The sequence below is a fragment of the Dreissena polymorpha genome, chromosome 2 (genome assembly GCF_020536995.1).
Source record: "Dreissena polymorpha isolate Duluth1 chromosome 2, UMN_Dpol_1.0, whole genome shotgun sequence".
In the NCBI taxonomy this organism is placed as follows: Eukaryota; Metazoa; Mollusca; class Bivalvia; order Myida; family Dreissenidae; genus Dreissena; species Dreissena polymorpha.
The window spans coordinates 26,887,434-26,910,430 of NC_068356.1; the positions used below are offsets into that span (position 1 = coordinate 26,887,434).

The 22,997-nt window shown below is 35.0% G+C and overlaps 1 protein-coding gene and 1 long non-coding RNA gene across 6 annotated transcripts in view; one reads left to right on the plus strand and one right to left on the minus strand.

Moving 5' to 3' along the window:
- LOC127866330 (uncharacterized) overlaps window positions 1–22,997 on the minus strand; it is a 63,981-nt gene that overhangs the window by 19,322 nt on the left and 21,662 nt on the right. The window contains exon 1 of one of the 5 annotated variants that reach the window (XM_052406805.1): window positions 5,930–6,139. The exons of 2 other annotated variants lie outside the window; for them this stretch is intronic. The gene's annotated coding sequence lies outside the window, so the exon portion shown is untranslated. 2 more of the 5 variants (XM_052406804.1, XM_052406803.1) reach the window with 2 other exon arrangements.
- On the plus strand, window positions 781–1,753 carry LOC127866341 (uncharacterized). The gene is made up of 3 exons (XR_008042961.1): window positions 781–880; window positions 997–1,023; window positions 1,687–1,753. It is a non-coding gene; the product is annotated as an uncharacterized LOC127866341 (long non-coding RNA).

A 22,997-nucleotide genomic window follows, 5' to 3' on the forward strand; every position in this document is an offset into this window, starting at 1 on the left:
AATGCAGCCTCAGGAATGGAAGGACCCCATTAACTTAGAATCATGCATACAGGATCTCAAAATAACAGCCTGGTGCTCTTTCAAGTTTTAAGCACAAGTCTTTAAATTTGGGCTTGGGGTGGTAGGGCGGGGCAAGGGTCACAGAGGCTGCCCATTTCTAGATCTTTACCCAGATGAACATACATAATATTATATCAAACCTTAACAGCAATAATATAAACTGCAGAATACATTTAATAAGCATCATATACAGTAAAACTTCTATAACTAGAGGTATCACCAAGATAACAAAAATGCTAAGTTATCAAAGGTCTCCAATTACACTATATCTTAAGCGCAGTTTCTACTTTCCACCAGGCATTACTGTGGTTCATCTCATCATGACAAAAAAATTTGCCACTGCAGTACATCGTAGGACACACTGAAGTGACTGTGGCTTGCCACTGCAATACATCGTAGGACACACTGAAGTGACTGTGGCTTGCCACTGCAATACATCGTAGGACACACTGAAGTGACTGTGGCTTGCCACTGCAATACATCGTAGGACACACTGAAGTGACTGTGGCTTGCCACTGCAATACATCGTGGGACACACTGAAGTGACTGTGGCTTGCCACTGCAATACATCGTAGGACACACTGAAGTGACTGTGGCTTGCCACTGCAATACATCGTAGGACACACTGAAGTGACTGTGGCTTGCCACTGCAATACATCGTGGGACACACTGAAGTGACTGTGGCGTTTTGCATTCATAGGCTTGATCAAATATGTTGATAAAAATGTGCGGGCCGGCATTATCTGGAAATAAATCTCACGGTGGACCACCGCGCTCACGGTATTGCACCTCGGTCTTGGTAATTTGCGGTGAAATACAGGTATGTTAATAAACATATACATTTAGATAAAAAAATGCATTTGTATGTAATACTTCATAATAAAATCGTCATTTGTTCCACTCTTTATTATTATATTACATTTACCCTCTTTACAGAATCATTTGACATGTCTTACATCAAGCGTGAGTATAGATTGCATTTCATGCTTCATGTTTTGTTTCATTTGTTTCTGCATGAAATTCCACATGTTGTTTTTTAATTACAGATTTGTGCTTGTTAGCATTTCAAAAAAGTTTGCTTGTTCGTGTTCATATAAAGCTTGCCATCGATTTCATAAAAACATGTTGCATTAAATTTGATATCAGACTGTTTTAGTGATTTTCTGTTTCTATTGTGACATGTTTTGAATCGCATACATGTGTAAATTCGTAACATCGGCAGTAAGTATTCAATTCAGTGATAGTTTAATATCATTAAGTCATGCGAACAGATCATTTATCATGTTCGCGAGTGACTATTTGTATACCTGTGCTTTGTTTATAAGAAGTTAATTTTGATACATATGTAAATAACATTTTCGAAGGAATTTTATCATGATGATCAATATTGATTTACTTATAATATTTAAATCGATATTAATCACAACATTAATGTGCATTACATTATGTAAAATCTTCGCTTCGATTGATGTACATGTAAATCACTGTTTAATGAAATGTACATGTTTGTAGAGCATTATATACAGTCTTGATAAGAAATGTTGATGAGAAATTGCGTTGAATTGAACGAGTCATAATATAACATAACATTGAGCTTTTTTAAAACTGTTTTTCTATTTATTTCAGGTACGACCAAGAAAATAAGCATGTAATAACAGCGCTGACGAGATTTGTATTATTTATTTCATAAAGATTTATTAAAATGCATGATAATGTTACAAATATGATTTTTAATACATGTATATCTTTTTATTGTACATGTCCTGAATTAAAACTGATTTTAATACATATTTAAAAAAACGTGAAAGAAGTAATCTTTATATTGTTATATTGAAAAAATAAATATTTATCACAATATTCCTTGATAATGTTATTTTTAAATATGTGACGAAATGAACTTGTTACTGAAAAAACAGGTATAGACATAGTCACCGGGCAACATAAGAACTGATCTTTTTGCATTATAATATCACTAAAATTAATACTTACTGCTGATGTCTCGAATGTATATTTGAATCAATACATGTTACAATAGAAACAGGAAATCACTAAAATAGTCTGATATCAAATTACATGTTCATGTAACATGTTTATAATATTATGTAAATATTGGCAAGCAATATGTACACAAATGAGAGAGCATTTTCAAAACGTTAACAAAAACAATTCTTTAAACAAGACTATTGCCAAGCAATACATGTCCCCTACCGGCTCCACCATTGTCAGATTTTTTTATATATATTTGTTGCCATAGCAAGTAGAATTTTTGACGTAAGAACAAAATGAAATTACGTACATAGTGTCCATATTGCCATCTATCCATGATCTCAAGTTTCATGAAAAAATATTAAGAACTTAAAAGTTATCGCAGGATCCTGAAAAGAGTGACAGACTCACGGACTGACGGACACACAGAGCGCAAACCATAAGTCCCCTGTGGTGAAACCTGTTGGGGACAATAAACAATAAGCAATACTTCATGCAGAAACCATACATTTACCTGTAATCACCGCAAACCACCCGGGCCGCGATGGTCCATCGCGATAGCACCCGCAGTGCTCACCCACTGTCACTGTGATCTATTACGATGGAAACACCTTCAGATCATGGTGATTGTCACACTGACAAAAAGTTGACCACGGTGTGACTGTGTTTTAGGCAGATATCGCGGTAGACGTATTGTATCAAGGCTCTTATATCATGTTTCTCACCCTAAATTTAGAAGAGTAACTTCAGGGCTATAGATAACAAGCGTACTTGCGTTATTATGCAATTAAAATAACCAAAAACGTAAATTAATTCAAAATAAAGTGTACAAAAACGTAAATACAAATTTAATAACGTAATTCCCGTAAAAAACCTTGCGTCACGAAACGCAATCCTTACGAACACCGGGCGTATGTTTTAGACTGGTTATTTTCCGTAAAAAAATGTACTGCATAGTTTATATGCAGTCCCATGAAGAAAAGAAGCAGTCTTTCCAGCGATTATCAATCTTTGGGGTAGTATTGTAATTATTGGTAGACCCGTCCAATTTCTACTTTCATTTCCAAGGTATTCAACTCAAAATGACCCGTAAACGGGGTGCATCGCTTTGAACAGCCAGGACTTAATCAATTGTGAAGAGATTTTCATTAATTCCGTATTATTCAACAAACAATGAATAACTTTGATCAGAAATTCAGTAATTGTTTGTTTTTATGTACAGGTACCTTTTTAAATTCCATTTGTATAAATAATAAAGTAACCTTAGTAGATTTAAATTATGTTATACGTCATTCCCTTAATTACCCAATTGAGTTTAAAAAAAAACGGGGGTGAAAAAAACCCAATTAAGCTCAAAAGTAGGGGGTGAAATTTTTTGATAAAACTCTATTGAATTTACAAAAACCCTATTGTTGTCAAAAACAGGGGGTGAATTACCCAAAATACCCAAAAGTTATCTATAGCCCTGGTAACTTGAAAGTAAGAGAGTCTGACAATCAGAGAAAATAAAAATTACGGACACTTAAAGATCTGTTCAATTATATCTGTTTCATTGTACAAAATGCAATAGCCCAATGAATATATGTTTTATTGTGTTATCTTTATTGAAGAAACTAGTATTTGAATAAAACAAGAGGGCCATGATGGCCCTGAATCGCTCACCTGACTAACCAAATACAATCCCAACCCAGATTTCATCAAGATAAACATTGTGACCAAATTTAATAAAGATTAGATGAAAACTGTGACCTCTACTGTCTACACAAGGTTTTTCTATTATTTGACCTAGTGACCTTGTTTTTGACCCCAGCTGACCCAAATACAATCCCAACCCAGATTATATCAAGATAAACATTCTGATCAAATTTTATAAAGATTGGATGAAAACTGTGACCTCTACTGTCTACACAAGGTTTTTCTATTATTTGATCTAGTGACCTAGTTTTTGACCCCAGATGACCCAAATACAATCCCAACCCAGATTTCATCAAGATAAACATTCTGACCCAATTTCATAAAGATTAGATGAAAACTGTGACCTCTATTGTCTTTACAAGGTTTTTCTATTATTTGACCTAGTGACCTAGTTTTTTACCTAGTGACCTTGTTTTTGACCCCAGATGACCCAAATTCAATCCCAACCCAGATTTCATCAAGATAAACATTCTGACCAAATTTTATAAAGATTGGATGAAAACTGTGACCTTTACTGTCTACACAAATAAATTGTTGACGGTTTTTCTATTATTTGACCTAGTGACCTAGTTTTTGACCTCAGATGACCCAAATACAATCCCAACCCATATTTTATCAAGATAAACATTCTGACCTTATTTCATAAAGATTGGATGAAAACTGCGACCTCTATTGTCTACACAAGGTTTTTCTATTATTTGACCTAGTTTTTGACCTAGTGACCAAGTTTTTGACCCCAGATGACCCAAATACAATCCCAACCCAGATTTTATCAAGATAAACATTCTGACCAAATTTCATAAAGATTGGATGAAAACTGTGATCTCTACTGTCTACACAAGGTTTTTCTACTTTTTGACCTAGTGAACTAGTGTTTAACCCCAGATGACCCAAATACAATCCCAACCCAGATTTCATCAAGATAAACATTCTGACCTTATTTCATAAAGATTGGATGAAAACAGCGACCTCTATTGTCTACACAAGGTTTTTCTATTATTTGACCTATTATGTGACCTAGTTTTTGACCTAGTTACCTAGTTTTTGACCCCAGATAACCCAAATACAATCCCAACCCAGATTTCATCAAGATAAACATTCTGACCAAATTTCATAAAGATTGGATGAAAACTGTGACCTCTACTGTCTACACAAACAAATTGTTTACGGACACACGCACGCACACACATACGGACGCCAGACATCACACGGTCACATAAGCTCACCATGTCACTTTGTGACAGGTGAGCTAAAAACAAAGGATACTCTGCTATTTACTCCACTTCAAGTCTTATAATTGACATGTGATAAAGAGAAGGTAACTACTCTATACGTCTTTATCTACATGAATGAGAACAAGGGCAGATTTTGAATGAAAAAAAATTTATTTTTTCTATTGACCTGGTTTAATTAATTGGCTTAAATTAAAAAGAAGAGCAGAACAAAGTTAATCTCATTCCAAAATAATAATAATTAAGTGTTAAAAAATGTTCAATTTTTTATTTTTTAATTAATTGCATTTGTATTATATACATTGTGTACATCTACTCTGTATTGAATACATAAATAAAATATCTAGCACATAACTAAATTTTATTTTTATTTTTGCCTCGATATACAAATAATTTAAAACTACATTAACAATTATTGTACAGCTCAATAATTTCTTTTTAATAGTTGTAAAAAAAGATAGGTACAAGAAATTTTAAGCCTTAATGATTATGAGAAAATATTGGTTCCTTTTTTTAATCTTTCAGTTATATCAGGAATTATTAATGCAAATTAACCAATATTAACGACGATATATTTCATGTTATTTATATTTATAGAGTTTAAACAGCATTAACCAATTCAAACGTATAAATATGCACAAACAAAATTACACATTATTTTATATCTAAACAAAACAAAAATATACAGTACCTAATTATTTATATAATTACCACTCTCACATCGATCCAATCTGCATTAGTACCAGTAGTGACTAAATTGTTATTCTTAAACTTCCTTTTATACTTAAATAGTATATCCCGACAAATTGTACTACTTACTTTGAGAAACTTGATACCTATTCATGCATTACAAATTCAATCAATCTTTCACCCCTGATAACATTCTCATTGTTAACACTGGTCATAAATTAATCGAAACACACAGGTACATACATGACTTTTAAGTTTTAACATACCACTCGCTGCAATGTTTGAACTTATTGCAGTTCAAAAGCTCCTCTTGTAATTATTCACATACATCAGCTGATGCAAGTATTCCAGATATTGCAAGATAATAGAGCAGAAGCAATCTTTCTTCAATTTTTCACAGAACATTATACGGATGTTTAAACCTTTCTTTATTTACATTTTAACAGAAATTTTAAGTACGCAGAATAAAATATATTATAAACACGATAGTTATGGAAGATAAAAACTGCCTTCTGTAGACAGAAACTGATATGTTTGGTTACTTGACATTATGTTGGTTCAAGTTAACAACTTCACATAATGTGGGGTTAAGTTGACCTTTAGTTGGGTTTAGTTGACATGATATTGGATTTAGTTAGCATTATGTATGGTTAAGGTAACATTATGTTGGGTTAAGGTGACATTATGTTTGGTTATTTTAAAATTATGTTAAGCCAACATTATGTTTGATTAAGTTGACATTATGTTATGTTAACTTGATTTAACATAATACCAATTTGACACAACAGAATCAAAACTGGACGCGACATAATGTCAACTTAACTCAACAGAATGTAAACTTTACCCAACATAATGTCAACTTAACCCAACAGGATGTCAACTTAACCCAACATAATGTAAACTTAACCCAACATAATGTCAATTTAACCCAACAAAATGTCAATTTCACCCAACATAATGTTAACCCAAAATCATGTTGACTGAACACAATGTCAACTTAACCCAACAGAATGTCAACTTATTGCAACATAATGTCCACTTTACTCAACATAATGTTGACCCAACACTAAGTTGACTTAACATAATGTCAACTTAATCCAAAATAAAGTCAATTTAACACAAGATAATGTTAACTTAACCCAACATAATGTCCACTTTACTCAACATGTCAATTAAACCCAACATAATGTCAATTTAACCCAAAATATTGTTAACCCAAAATCATGTTGACTGAACACAATGTCAACTTAACCCAACAGAATGTCAACTTATCCCAACATAATGTCCACTTTACTCAACATGTTAACCCAACATTTAGTTGACTTAAAGTCAACTTAATCTAAAACAAGGGCTGTTTGTAGAAGATGCATGCCCCCCATATGGGCTGTCCGTTGTACTGGCAGCCATTGTGTGAATACGACTTTTGTCACTGTGACCTTGACCTTTGACCTAGTGACCTGAAAATCAACAGGGTCATCTGCAAGTCACGATCAATGTACCTATGAAGTGTCATGATCCTAGGCAAAAGCGTTCTTGAGTTATCATCCGAAAATCATTTTACTATTTTGGGTCACCGTGACCTTGACCTTTGACCTAGTGACCTCAAAATCAATAGGGGTCATCTGCGAGTCATGATCAATCTACCCATGAAGTTTCATGATCCGAGGCATATGCGTTCTTGAGTTATCATCCGGAAACCCTCTTACTATTTCGGGTCACCGTGACCTTGACCTTTGACCCAGTGACCTCAAAATCAATAGGGGTCATCTGCGAGTCATGATCAATCTACCCATGAAGTTTCATGATCCTAAGCTTATGCGTTCTTGAGTTATCATCCGGAAACCATTTTACTATTTCGGGTCACCGTGACCTTGACCTTTGACCTAGTGACCTCAAAATCAATAGGGGTCATCTGCAAGTCATGATCAATGTACCTATGAAGTTTCATGATACTAGGCCCAAGCGTTCTTGAGTTATCGTCTGACAACCACCTGGTGGACGGACGGACCGACCGACATGAGCAAAGCAATATACCCCCTCTTCTTCGAAGGGGGGCATAATAAAGTCAATTTAACACAAGATAATGTTAAATTAACCCAATATAATGTCAACTTATCTCAACATAACCTGACCAACCATAATATCCACTAACACCAACATAATGCCTACTAAGCAAACATAATAGCAGTTTCTCTCAACAAAAGGCAGTTTTGGTGTTCCATAGTATTTATTACCATATCATTATGGGCGATCTCATGAAGGCTACATCCTGTTTTTAGAACATGACCTCTTGCCATATCACCCATAAAGCTTAAATTACACCAAATTAGGTACTTAATATGTTAATCAGTGTGATTATACAACAATGGTGAATAAGTCTCAATAATGACATTTAAAGCTATAATAAAGAGATAAAGAAGGTAATTTTAAAGAACTGGGCCCGATATTCTTTTATTTAATTAACTCCTAATAATCAGCTGCTGTCCGAAATCCAGGTTCTTCCTATCTCTTATAAATCATGAAACCACACAATGTCAACGTGTACAAGTACTCATAACTTTGTTGAAGGGCAAACAATAGTTAACCAATAATAAACAAAGGAAATTGAATTGTCAAGATATATAAAACAAGAGGGCCAATATGGCCCTAGTTGGCTCACCTGAGATGAGTCAGTTCATTCAATCTTTACCAAATGTCAAACTTGACCTAGATATTGTCAAGACAAACATCATGGTCAAGTTTCATCATTATTTCATCTGTAGAGTCATGATCAATATACCTATGAAGTTTCATGATCCTAGGCAAAAGCATTCTTGAGTTATCATCCAGAAACCATTTTTCCAAGTTGAGTCACCGTGACCTTGACAGCCATTGTGTGAATACGTTATTTGGCACTGTGACCTTGACCTTTGACCTAGTGACCTGATAATCAATAGGGGTCATCTGCAAGTCATGAACAATATACATATGAAGTTTCATAAACCTAGACATAAGCGTTCTTGAGTTATCATCCAGACACACTTTTACTATTTCAGATCACCCTGACCTTGACCTTTGACCTAGTGACCTGAAAATCAATAGGAGTCATCTGCGAGTCATGATCATTGTACCTATGAAGTTTCATGATCCTAGGCATAAGCGTTCTTGAGTTATCATCCAGAAACCATTTTACTTTTTCAGGTCATCGTGACCTTTGACCTAGTGACCTGAAAATCAATAGGGGTCATCTTCGAGTCATGATCAATGAATGTACCTATGAAGTTTCATGATCCTAGGCCTAAGTGTTCTTGAGTTATCATCCGGAAACCATTTTACTATTTTGGGTCATCGTGACCTTGACCTTTGACCTAGTGACCTGAAAATCAAAAGGGGTCATCTATGAGTTATGATCCATGTACCAATGAAGTTTCATGATCCTAGGCCTAAGCATTCTTGAGTTATCATCCGGAAACCATTTTAGTTATCATCCGGAAACCATTTTACTATTTTGGGTCATCGTGACCTTGACCTTTGACCTAGTGACCAGAAAATCAATATCTGCGAGTCATGATCATTGTACCTATGAAGTTTCAGGATCCTAGGCATAAGCGTTCTTGAGTTATCATCCAGCAACCATTTTACTGCTTTGGGTCACCGTGACCTTGACCTTAGACCTAGTGACCTGAAAATCAATAGGGGTCATCTGCGACTCATGATCAATGTATCTATGATCTATGAAGTTTCATGATCCTAGGCATAAGTTTTCTTGAGTTATCATCCAGAAACCATTTTACTATTTCGGGTCATCGTGACCTTGACCTTTGACCTAGTGACCTAAAAATCAATAGGAGTCATCTGCGAGTCATGATCAATGTACCTATGAAGTTTCATGATCCTTGGCATAAGCGTTCTTGAGTAATCATCCGGACACCATCTGGTGGACGGACGGACCGACATGAGCAAAACAATATACCCCCTCTTCTTCGAAAGGGGGGGGGGGCATAATGAGAAAACTGCCCCCCTCCCAGCAGCAATGTTATTCAACTGACCGGAACCATTTTTGAACTCAACTCTCGTATCAAAGAAAAAAATGTTCTCAGCAAATTTCATGAAAAAAATTGGGCCAAAAATGTGACTTCTACTGTGTTCACATGTTTTCACTATTTACATATAGAAAAAAATGCCCCGCCCACTGGCGGCCATGTTTTTTCACCTATCCCGACCATTTTCAAACTCGACTGAGATATCAATAAAACCAATGTTTTGACAACTTTCATGATGATTGGGCAAAAATTGTGACTTCTAGAGTGTTAACAAGGTTTCTCTATAGCCAAATAGGAAAATTGCCACTATATACCGGGTACATATAGAGAAAAATGCCCGGCCCACTGGCGGCCATGTTTTTTCACCGATCTCAACCATTTTCGAACTCGTCAGAGACATCAATTGAACCAATCTTTTGACCAACTTTCATGATGATTGGGCAAAAATTGTGACTTCTAGAGTGTTAACAAGGTTTCTCTATAGCCAAATAAGGAAAATTGCCCCGCCCACTGGCGGCCATGTTTTTCAACGGATCGGAACCACTTTTGAACTCAACCAAGATATCATTAAGACAAACATTTTGACAAAGTTACATGAAGATTAGGCATGAAATGTGACTTCTACAGTGTTTACAAGGTTGTTTTTTTTGACCTAGTGACCTAGTTTTTGACCTGGCACAACCCAGTTTTGAACTCGGCCGAGATTTCATTGGGACAAAGCTTTTGACCAAGTTTCATGAAGATAGGACAAGAAATGTGGCCTCTAGAGTATTTACGAGCAAATGTTTACAAACGGACGGACGGACGGACATACGACGGACAAAGACCGGTCACAAAAGCTCACCTGAGCAATCAGGTGAGCTAAAAACTATAAATGGCGCGGCAGAGGCGGACGCGTATCCCCACGCTGAATGTTTGACACTGGGGCGCCCCAGCGTTGGTAATTGGGCCATGCATAATTGAGATTGACTGTATTGTCATATTGTCATTATAGAAGTTCAGTATCAACTAGAAGTGAATTGGTGTAGAAAGGAAGAAATTATAGTAAAACTGCAATTTTGGGTGGGCGTGGCCTATGTGAGCGGGGCGCCCCAGGGTTGGTAATGGGGCCATGCATAGTTGAGATTGACCGTATTGTCATAAGAGAAGTTTGGTATCAATTTGAAGACAATCAGTGTAGAAATGAAGAAATTATAGTAAAATAACCTAAAAAATGAGTGAAAATCTCTGACCCGGCCCCACCACAACCCCCATAACTTTTGACCCAGGGGTCAGATCAAAATTCCAAATAGTGCAGGGTCGCACATATGCTCATAGCTACCATGTGTGTAAGTTTCAAGGTTCTAGTGCTTATAGTGTAGGAGGAGATAGTGGCCAGGACAGACAGACGGACGGCGGACATAACCACAATATCCCCACGCTTTTCAAAAAGCGTGTGGATAATTAATGTATCTGGGTGTGTTTTGTTACCACTGATATACTGCTGGTCTTTTGGCTGCTTGAGGTAATGGCTTGTTCAGCTTTAATTTAGATCTCAAACTCTATTGACGTACATGAACCAACCATTTATACTTTAAATGTTAAGTTTCATTTCAAAGAAAGACTCCCTAATAATGACTATGCGCTTCAAAATTTGTCAAAAAAGTATGTTTTGAGCACCAAGAATACATTTTTTTAAGCAAACATACAAACAAGATTTAAGCTGCCATAAATGTTATATTTCTGTCTTCTTCCTCAGAAGAACTCACATAAATATAAAGGGGAATGCTGGCTCTTTTGGTTTAATTGCTGCTTTTTCTTGAAAATAAATCCTTGCTACATATAACTGATTAACAAAGAAATAAATAAGGATTAAATCCAATATTTCCAAGCAAAACAAGTTTGACTCTTTGAGAATTGAGAATATTGAGCTGCTTCTTTTATTGGTAATATTCCCATTTGTCTCACTTTGAGTTCAACGTCCCATTCATTTGACTACATTATTTCCCAGACTTTATATCAATACATATTTAACAACAAGAAACCGTCAGAGACGGGTGATGCTCCCCAAAGTTTTTTTTTGTCACAATATTGCACTATATATTCAGATAAAAGGAAACATCTTAAGGGCACAGTAGTTGGGGGGACAAGAATTTTTTTTTAGAAAATTTCAAAGGGCCATAACTCTGTGAAAAATCATCCGACCAGAACCCGCTGATAATATGCACATTTCCTCTTGGTAGTGAAGCTTCCCATAAAGTTTCATTGAATTCCGGTCATTAGTTGCTGAGAAATAGCCCAGACAAGAATTGCACTATATGTACAGTTAATGGAAAATTTCAAAAATTTCAAAGGGCCATATCTCTGTGAAAAATCATCCGACCAGAACCCGCTAATAATATGCACATCTCCTCTTGGTAGTGAAGCTTCCCATAAAGTTTCATTGAATTCCGGTCATTAGTTGCTGAGAAATAGCCCGGACAAAAATTGTGCACGGACGGACAGACAGACAGACACACACACGGACAGACGAAGCGGCGACTATATGCTCCTCCCAAAATAAATTATGGGGGAGCATAAAAAGGATCCATGGGCTGTTGTGTTGTTGACAAAAAAAGTATTAAAATGCAATATTTTCCTTCAAATTTGTCATTAAATATTTTGTAGCATTTGTAAATTTCAGCGGTTTGAGAAAGTTTGCCGAGGAAGCCAGACTGCGAGCCCTCTAAGAAAGGCTGCGGAGTAAGCTTGACTGCAACACTGGGCCCCCTCCCCCCCTACACACACACCGCTTATAAAGGTTGTGGAGGAAGCTGGAATGCAGAGCCCCCCTGAGAAAGGTTGTGGAGGTGTGGAGGAAGCGCAACACCAACCCCCCCCCCCAGAAAAGGTCCCAGAGGAAGCTAGACTGCACTGCAACTCCCTATGAGAACGTTTGTGGAGGAAGACAGACTGCAAGTAATGCAGTCATACAATCATATATATGCAAATCAAACATTCAATTTCACTAATAAACACATACAATAAATAAGTGCCCTACATATGGAATATAATCTTGATTTTGTCGATTTTAGAATTAATATTTATTTATATCGTTTGAAACGTATTTTATTGCATCAACAGTAATCAAAATAATTGTTAAAATAATGTTAATTCATAGTTTTCATTTTATTTCATTGAAACATAAGAATATTTGAAACTCAAATTCAAACTAGATATTCAAATAAAATAGAGTATATTTGGTTTCTTACCTGAGCAACGCCACAATCAAACACACAATGTATTTTACACTAGAAATGCAATGCACATGTAGTTCTTGCATTACCTGATATACTTATTATGGTTTTTGTATGGATTATTTGGCGTAACCAGGTGATATAGAAAACCAATAAGAAGTTGTCAAATGTTGGTTCAATACCTTTAAGTACTGTTAAAAAGCAATCTTGCCTCAGAAAAAAAAAATATTCCTGAACACTGATTGCCAACACAAGTACAATTACAACAGTGACATTGCCAATAACACAAGAAACCGTCGGAGACAGGTGATGCACTCCAAAGTTTTTTTTTGTCACAATATTGCACTATATATTCAGATAAAAGGAAACATCTTGAGGGGCATAACTTTGGACAAAATAATATGATGGATGGTTTAGCAACTTAAAAATTTCAAAGGGCCATAACTCTCTAAATAAATCATCTAACCAGAACCCACAAATAACATGCGCATCTCCTCAAGGTAGTTAAGCTTCTCATAAAGCTTCATTGTATTCCAGTCAGTTGGGGATAAATAGCCAGGACAAGAATTGCACTACATGTACAGTTTATAGAAAATTTCAAAGGGCCATTACTCTGTGAAAAATCATCCGACCATAACCGGCTGATAATATGCACATCTCCTCTTGGTAGTGAAGCTTCCCATAAAGTTTCATTGAATTCCGGTCATTAGTTGCTGAGAAATAGCCCAGACAAGAATTGCACTATATGTACAGTTAATGGAAAATTTCAAAGGGCCATAACTCTGTGAAAAATCATCCCACCAGAACCTGATAATATGCACATCTCCTCTTGGTAGTGAAGCTTTTCATAAAGTTTCATTGAATTCCAGTCATTACTTGCTGAGAAATAGCCCGGACATGAATTGCACTATATGTACAGTTAATGGAAAATTTCAAAGGGCCATAACTCTGTGAAATATCATCCGACCAGAACCTGCTGATAATATGCACATCTCCTCTTGGTAGTGAAGCTTCCCATAAAGTTTCATTGAATTCCGGTCATTAGTTGCTGAGAAATAGCCCAGACAAGAATTGCACTATATGTACAGTTCATGGAAAATTTCAAAGGGTCATAACACGGTGAAAAATCATCCCACCAGAACCTGATAATATGCACATCTCCTCTTAGTAGTGAAGCTTTTCATAAAGTTTCATTGAATTCCAGTCATTAGTTGCTGAGAAATAGCCCGGACAAGAATTGCACTATATGTACAGTTAATGGAAAATTTCAAATGGCCATAACTCTGTAAAAAATCATACGACCAGAACCTGCTGATAATATGCACATCTCCTCTTGGTAGTGAAGCTTCCCATAAAGTTTCATTGAATTCTGGTCATTAGTTGCTGAGAAATAGCCCGGACAAAAATTGTGCACGGACGGACACATGAACGGACTGACGAAGCGGCGACTATATCCTCCCCCAAATTTTTTTGGGGGGAGCATTAAAAAGTAGTTGCTAAATTTCATTGTTAGGATGACAACCCATACCATCAGCTTATGAGCTTTTTATATGAGTGCATTATGTCTCTTTGTGTGTGAGACTAAAAAAAAGGAACAACAATATTGTTATTATCATAAATGTATTGGTATCAAGAAGATTGTATTAAATTATCAAGCAAACCACATTTAAATTAAAATTTAATATTTTTCACCTGAAATTAAATGCTTCAATTCATTTGTTTTCATTAAATTTATAATTAATTTTCATGTATTGACAGTATCGGGTAACTCATCTAGGCCCCCCCCTACAGCCTCACCTATATTTTTTTAACCAACGTACTTGTTACACTACGTCTAGAGCGATTTCTGCCATCCACATCGCATCACCATGATTCAGCACAGAGTAAACAATTACTATCTCACTGCGATACACCGTTGAACACGGTGATTTTGCCGTGGCGAATTGCGGTGTCAGTCTCGGTGTTATCGGGAAATTGATCTCACAGTGGACCACCGCAATCGCGGTGGACCACCACAGTCTAGGTGGTTCGCAGTGAAATACATGTGCAACAACAACATTATACAAATGTACGGTCTGCAATATCGAAATGTACATGTTCATTCACATTGCAGATCGTATGTTTTTTTTTTGTATGTACATGTATGACATGCACTTCATAATAAAAACACCAAATGTTCAACTCTTTTCTCTCGTGTTTGCCCTCCTTACAGAATCATTGACATGTCTTACATCAAGCATGAGTATAATTTGCCTTTCATGCTTCAGGTTTTGTTTCAATTGTTTCTACATGAAGTTTCCCTTGTTGTTCTTAATTAAAGATTTGTTTTTTGTTAACCTTTCGAAAATCCTTGCTCGTTTGTGTAAATATATAGCTCGCCAACAATTACATACAAACATGTTACATGTACATGTAATTTGATATCAGACTATTTTTGTGATTTCCTGTTTCTTTTGTTACATATATTGGATGGAATAATTGTACAAATTCGAGACATCCGCAGTTAGTATTAAATTCCGCAATATTTTAATATCATGGTCATGCGAAAAGATCAGTTGTCATGTTGGTGAGTGACTATTTGTAAACCTGTTCTTTTTTCAATAACAAGTTCATTTTGAAACATACACTGTTATAACGTATAAATAACGTAAAACAAGAGATGTGTTTGTCAGAAACACAATGCCCACTAATGCGCCACTTTTTTTTACCTTTGACCTTGAAGGATGACCTTGACCTTGACTTTTCACCACTCAAAATGTGCAGCTTCATGAGATACACATGCATGCCAAATATCAAGTTGCTATGTTCAATATTTCAAAAGTAATTGCAAAACTTTAATGTAAGGTTTAAGTTTTTTTGTTTTGTTTTTTTACCTTTGACCTTGAAGGATGACCTTGACCTTGACCTTTCACCACTCTTAATGTGCAGCTCCATGAGATACACATGCATGCCAAATATCAAGTTGCTATGTTCAATATTTCAAAAGTTATTGCAAAACTTTAATATAAGGTTAAAGTTTTGATGACAGAATGACAGAATGACGGAATGATGGAATGACAGACAGACAGGCCAAAAACAATATACCCCTGATCTTTCAATCCGGGGGCATAAAAATGAAGAGATTTATGCCATAATCATCTTCTTTCTTTACCTCCACCCAGTGTGGATAAAAAATGTAATCATTGTTTTAAATAAAGTATGTCTTCTATAAAAATGTGTCTTGTTTAAAAGGAAAAAACACAGTTTAGTAACTTGTCTTTTTATTCTAAAAATGAAATTTGATATTATGAATATGTGCAATTTATAATTACTTACTATGTTATACACATTCTGATTTATATGATAATTGGATAAAAAATAAACTTTTATTACTTATTGCATGACTAATTGATAATTGTACGTGCAGATAGCATATGTTTGCCAAGGACCTTGGCAAAATGTTGATCATGGTCACCACAGTATTTAACGAATTTCAATTGCTTTTGGTTTATCATGGCAACCAATCAAATAATATGGTAAACCGTGGCCATGAGCATACCATTCATGGTAAAAATGAGAATTGTCAGACTTATAATTGCCTACAATGTGACCATGGTTTTCACTTTTTTGCTTTTATTTTAAACAGATAAAAAAACATTTACAATATTTTATGTAAAAATTGTTTTACTATATTATGGTTATTTTATTAAAATACTTCACACACAAAAAATACACTTTTAACAAGGGCTGTTTGTAAAACATGCATGCCCCCCATATGGGCTGTCAGTTGTAGTGGCAGCCATTGTGTGAATATGTTTTTTGTCACTGTGACCTTGACCTTTGACCTAGTGACCTGAAAATCAATAGGGGTCATGTGCGAGTCATGAATAATGTACCTATGAAGTTTCATGATCCTAGGGGTAAGCGTTGTTGAGTTATCATACGAAAATCATTTTACTGGTTCGAGTCACCGTAACCTTGACCTTTGACCTAGTGACCTGAAAATCAATAGGGGTCATCTGCGAGTCATGATCAATGTAGCTATGAAGTTTCATGATCCTAGGCGTAAGCGTTCTTGAGTTATCATCTGGAAACCATTTTACTGTGTTGAGTCACCGTGACCTTGACCTTTGACCTAGTGACCTGAAAATCAATAGGGGTCATCTGTGAGTCATGATCAATGAACCCATAAAGTTTCATGATCCTAGGCATAAGCGTTCTTGAGTTATCATCTGGAAACCATTTTACTGGTTCGATTCGGCGTGACCTTGACCTTTAAAATAGTGAAAATCAATAGGGATCATCTGAGAGTCATGATCAATGTACCTATTATGAAGTTTCATGATCCTAGGCAAAAGTGTTCTTTAGTTATCATCCGGAAACCATTCGGTGGACGGACAGACCGACATGTGCAAAACAATATGCCCCCTCTTCTTCGAAGGGGGGCATAAATATATTCCTATTAATATACCAATTAATTTTAACTAAGTTTCGGTATGATTAAAAAAGGTTGATACATGTATCTTGAAATTTAACATATCATGTGTTATATATATATTTTTTTAATACAATAAATTTTAAATGTATGAATTACATGTATTTTGAACAGCGTTCATTTCAGACATGATGATTTCAAAGTAAGACTGTCAGTGTTTTTTTTCACCTATATGGGAATGGTGGCGGGGCCCGTCCAAAGGGGAAAAACACGTCGTTTTTTTTAGGAAAAGGGGAAAATAAAAAATTCACTTTTTTATAATGTTATGATATTTATTACAGTCAATCTTGTATTAAGAGACCACTTAAGGGAGTAATCGAAAGTGGTCTCTTAATAAAATGGTCTTTAAATAAAAAAAGGCCATTCTGGAAGAATGCTTACCCTCAATTTTAATCTATATGAAGGATAATCTCTTTTGTCAACAATGATTTTAACTTTTATAATAAAATGATTATAAACACAATACATAATCAAAATTTTACTTATAATGTTTTTTATTTGTTCACTTATTATAAATCATCATTTATTATAAATGAATTGTGTGTACATATTTATTTGCAATAACAACATAGACAAGGAAATATTTTTCGCGTTTTTTTCACCTGACACATTATTTTCAATGTCTTCAAGCACCTTGGCTTTACGCTTAAGAATGTTCTGAATTTGAGTTTTACCGACTCCAAACTCATCTGTGATTTTACGTCCAAAACCCAAATTTTCTCGTTCAACGTTAACACTTTTCTTTTTGACATTTTAATTTCTGCATGTACGCTTAAGGAAATCTGACTCTATTATGATACATAATGAGCTGAAAAAATTAAAACACGTCAATTGAAAACAAACAAACAGACCTGATTGGAAAATTTATTAAGTAAATAACAATGTGATTGGCTAACAAATATCTACTAATTAGCATAATTACAAATTGGTAATGTACAGATTTCGACAGATGTTGCTGATTAATAGTTTATTTTCTGCACTTCTCAGGAAATGTTTGTCGCGTACAGTGCATTGTTTCTGTACCTGTTATCTATACTCGAGAAAAATCGGCGTTGTCTCTTAACGTTCCACATAGTAAACTATTTAAGCTGTAGACTTTGCGTAATACGTTCCTCTATTATTCAACTCAATAAATTGATACGCAGTCTACAACAATACCGGTCAGAACCGGTCAACGAGACAAAGCATAATTATAATGGTTGGTGTGAAAACAAAGCAGAGGTGTAACAGTACATCTTATCGGCTTAGATAAACAATTTACACGGATTTGTCCCTGAAAGATCAATAGATTAACCACTTTTACCTCCTAGTGGTCGCTTAATTCAAGATTCGGACATCAAAATACACAAAAATCAGCGGTCGCTGGTCGCGTAAGAAAAAAGTCGCTTCATACAATATCATTATATAGCGAAAAAGCTACGTGGGATTTCAAAATGGTCGCATAAGACAAAGGTCGCTTAATACAAGTGGTCGCATCCACAAGATTGACTGTATATGAATGCACATGTATGTATGAATGTAATGTTTACAGCTGAATGTCGCTGTCCTTTTTCTTAAATATATATCAATGATTTTTTCAACATTAGTTTCAGACATTTCAGCCGTCATGCACAGTCTCAGTTTTCCAAGCCAATTTGAGTCTTATTGGGATTTTTGTAATCGATAAAATCAGTTGTTTCTTAAAATAATATTTTAAAAAAATAAATTATTGTTTTATTTTTTAGAGGATTTTATTCTACAAAATTGGGGAAAAATATATACTCTTTTTTGAGAGTTGCCATACAAAAACACTGACTTTATAAATTTTCAAGCACAAAAATATTTTAAATTCTCTAAAAAACAGTTAAACAATTTCCTGGGACAAAAATTAATATCATCATACTAAGCAGCAGCAGAAGCAGCAGCAGATATCAACAATCACCATTATCTTGGTCTTCATTTTTGAACATAAAATCATAATTCAGTTACTGGCTAATTTATAGTCATGTCTGGTGATAGGGGTATTAAAAACTAATGCCAGACACAGGACAACATTAGCAATACAGCACAGAAAAACAAATCCAATATGATTAGAATATGTGATTGAGTAACATATAGAAAAGGAAACATTGCAATATCAAGACTAAAACTAGATAATACATCTGAGTCCATTTGCACAATACTATAATATGTGAGTAGAATCATTTACTTGAATTTGTGATTCAATGTTGTCAGAATTGAGAGATAACTGAATAAGCAAGACTGTTGTCAATCAATATAAGTCCCCTACCGGCTCCACCATTGTCAGAAATTCCAGATTTTTTTTACATATATTTGTTGCCATAGCAACCAAATTTTTTTATTTAGGAACAAAATGAAATGACGTGCATAATGTCCATATTGCCATCTATCCATATTTCAAGTTTCATGAAAAAATATTAAGAACTTTAAAAGTTATTGCAGGATCCAGAAAACCACCATTTTCAGCAGTATTTCTAGTCTATTTGTTGCCATAGCAACCAGAATTTTTGACGTCGGAACGAAATGAAATGACAAGCACAATGTCCATATTGCCATCTAACCATATTTCAAGTTACATGAAAAAATATTAAAAACTTTAAAAGTTATCGCAGAATCCAGAAAACCACCATTTTCAGCAGTATGTCTAGTCTATTTGTTGTCATAGCAACCAGAATTTTTACGTCGGAACAAAATGAAATGACGTGTATAATGTCCATATTGCCATCTATCCATGTTTCAAGTTTCATGAAAAAATATTAAGAACTTAAAAAGTTATCGCAGGATCCAGAAAAACCACCATTTTCAGCAGTATTTCTAGTCTATTTGTTGCCATAGCAACCAGAATTTCTGACGTAGGAACAAAATGAAATGATGTGCATAATGTCCATATTGCCATCTATCCATGTTCCAAGTTTCATGAAAAAAATATTAAAAACTTTTAAAGTTATCGCAGGATCCAGAAAAGTGAGACGGACGGACGGACTGAAGGAGACAAAACCATAAGTCCCCTCCGGTGAAACCGGTAGGGGACTAAAAAGAGCAAACAAGATTTATGTTTTATAAAACAATGCAAATTCTAGTGAATCGTATGTTTATTTAATTCCCACTCTTATTGTGTTTATTTTCCAATATTTCTTAATCAAAATGCCCATGTACTTATAATCATAATACTCCCATGTCTGGAAATGGCACCACAATTTTTCCAAGGCTAACCATGGTCAATTAACACACATAAATAACATGGTACCATGATTTTAGTGACAATGGTCACCATGTTCCTTCCTGGCTTTTATCATGGTCAGTTGGCATTGCAAAACTGTTGTGCCATTAAACAAAGAAGGTTCTACCACAGTTATATGCGAATGACCTAGTAGTCCTAGAAAATTGCATTAAAATGAGAATTCATTACCTTTCAACTTAAATTGCAGTCTTGAATTTTCACAGAGGAACACACGAGTATATGATCCAGTAATTTTACTCCTCCCAGGTGACCCACAAGAAGTATCAGTCTGCAGAAACAAATCTGGACAGACAGATAAACAACCAAAACTATGACACTGTCTAACATATGAATTGGAGTATTTCCTGTAGAACAGCTTTCAATAATATCTCATGACAGCTGTGTCTGCTATTGTATAATCCTTTCTGTATGTTATTTATTACTATCATTGGGCTGTTATATTCACTATTTATAGTAGTGTTTACTGAATAGCCTTCTTCTAATTTGGACTATAATAATAATTATCAAAATGAGTTGTTCATGTTTGTTCTGGAACAGGCATGTCCATTAAAAGTAAATAAGAAGAAAATATGTAAAAATAAATAAATAAAAATAAACAGTGATTAAACCCCCACCTACTTATCACATATTGCTTTGATACAGACAAACAACTTTATTGACAGTCAAAGTTTGACCTTGCCCTCGAAGGTAGCCAAAAGGTTCATCTTCCATGACAATTCATCTAATATATGTGAAAATGTGTGTCAATTTATTTCAAAATCCTTCCATATACAGGAATTTGTTACAATGAATTAAGCCGTTTTTGGACAACCAAGTGCTGACAAGTACTAGTATTAAGACATTTTTTTAACTTTACCTCGGAAAGGTACGACATGTTTTTTGCATGTGACAAGCTGTCTTTCAGACCCTTTTCTAAATATTTCAATACATGGTAAAGTTACAGTGCTTACAAGTTCAGGAGCAGACTGATTGAGCCAGATACCTGAGACAAAGCAACTCGATTGCATGGCATTTTTAGACTGAATAATAAATCTCCAATATTCTTTTCTCAGATTAAGTCTTTCTAGAATTGTTGGAATCAGAGTGGCTATAAAATAGTGTCACTTCACAGGCCAAAATTAAAAGAGCTCCAATTAACTAACTAAGAGAGCTTTCTGAACATTAAACAGTGACAATTTTCTCACTGGTTATCAATTCCTCCAGATCAAGCCTAATCTGCTTGTCTGTCTGCTTGAAACCTGGTGTCAAGTTTGAAATAACTGAAAAAAGTCATTGCAAATGCTTCTGTTATCCACTTTGTAACTGACATAATAATTAAACATCCCACATGCAGAATTCTCCTTCTTAAACAAAATCAATGCCCTAGCAATGTGATATATCCTGTTTGGTCTATTGCTGGGGAAGCCCATTATGGTTGTTAAGGATAAGTGTTCAATTGTCTTGGCAATGTTAATAAATCAAGATGTCTTCTCTTGTCTAGAAATATAACTAATGGAAAGAGTTTTGATTTTTGGATTTGTATTACATTTGTCAAGGAGTGGCAGAATGTTTTTGTAGGATGACTTCAAGATAAAATGAAATAAACATGTTTTATCTACCCGCATTGCAAAAGCCTGAGATTGATGACGGCAAATCGTAAATCAGATAAACAAGAAGGCCCTGTGGACTCTAGGACAGACACCTTACTTTATGACACCGGGAATTTGCAATGAGAGATGTTTATAAAAGATGTATGCCCCCTTCCCCCTTGAAAACTGTTACAATTGAAATTTAAGTTTAGTAGGATAGTTCCTTGGAGTGTTGGTACAAAATAATATATTGTTTAACAAATACATTTACATGATTATATTGTAATATTTTTTAAAACATAATGTGTGGTAAATTTGTATCTTTTTTTACCCCAAAAGCGTTTTTTTCTGTTTAATAACTATGCATGAGCTACAAGTAGTTATTTGTGACCCACACTGACCTGGTTTTCAAGGACACATGGAAATACATGGAGGTACACCTGCCTTTCATGATACCAAGGTACCAAAGGACTCATCCAATAAACAGAGGTACATAAACTCCATCAAATTTGGGAATATTAAGGACAAAGCAAAAGGCAGTTCTGTTTGTTCACCTGCCCTTTGTGACATCCAAATACCATTGCAATTGTTGCTTCCTTAGTTATTGTAAATTCATACATATCAGTATTACATAAGGCATCGTTTTATTACACCCATAATGTTTAGCGCAGCATAACATTTCAAGATGTTTGCAGCCCCAGTGAGTATAATAATCCTACTAAAGCTAAACTGCAGCATAAACCATAATAATGCTCTGCCATTTATAGTTTGCTGTTATGTTGACATTTATAAATAACCTTGAGACAATATACAT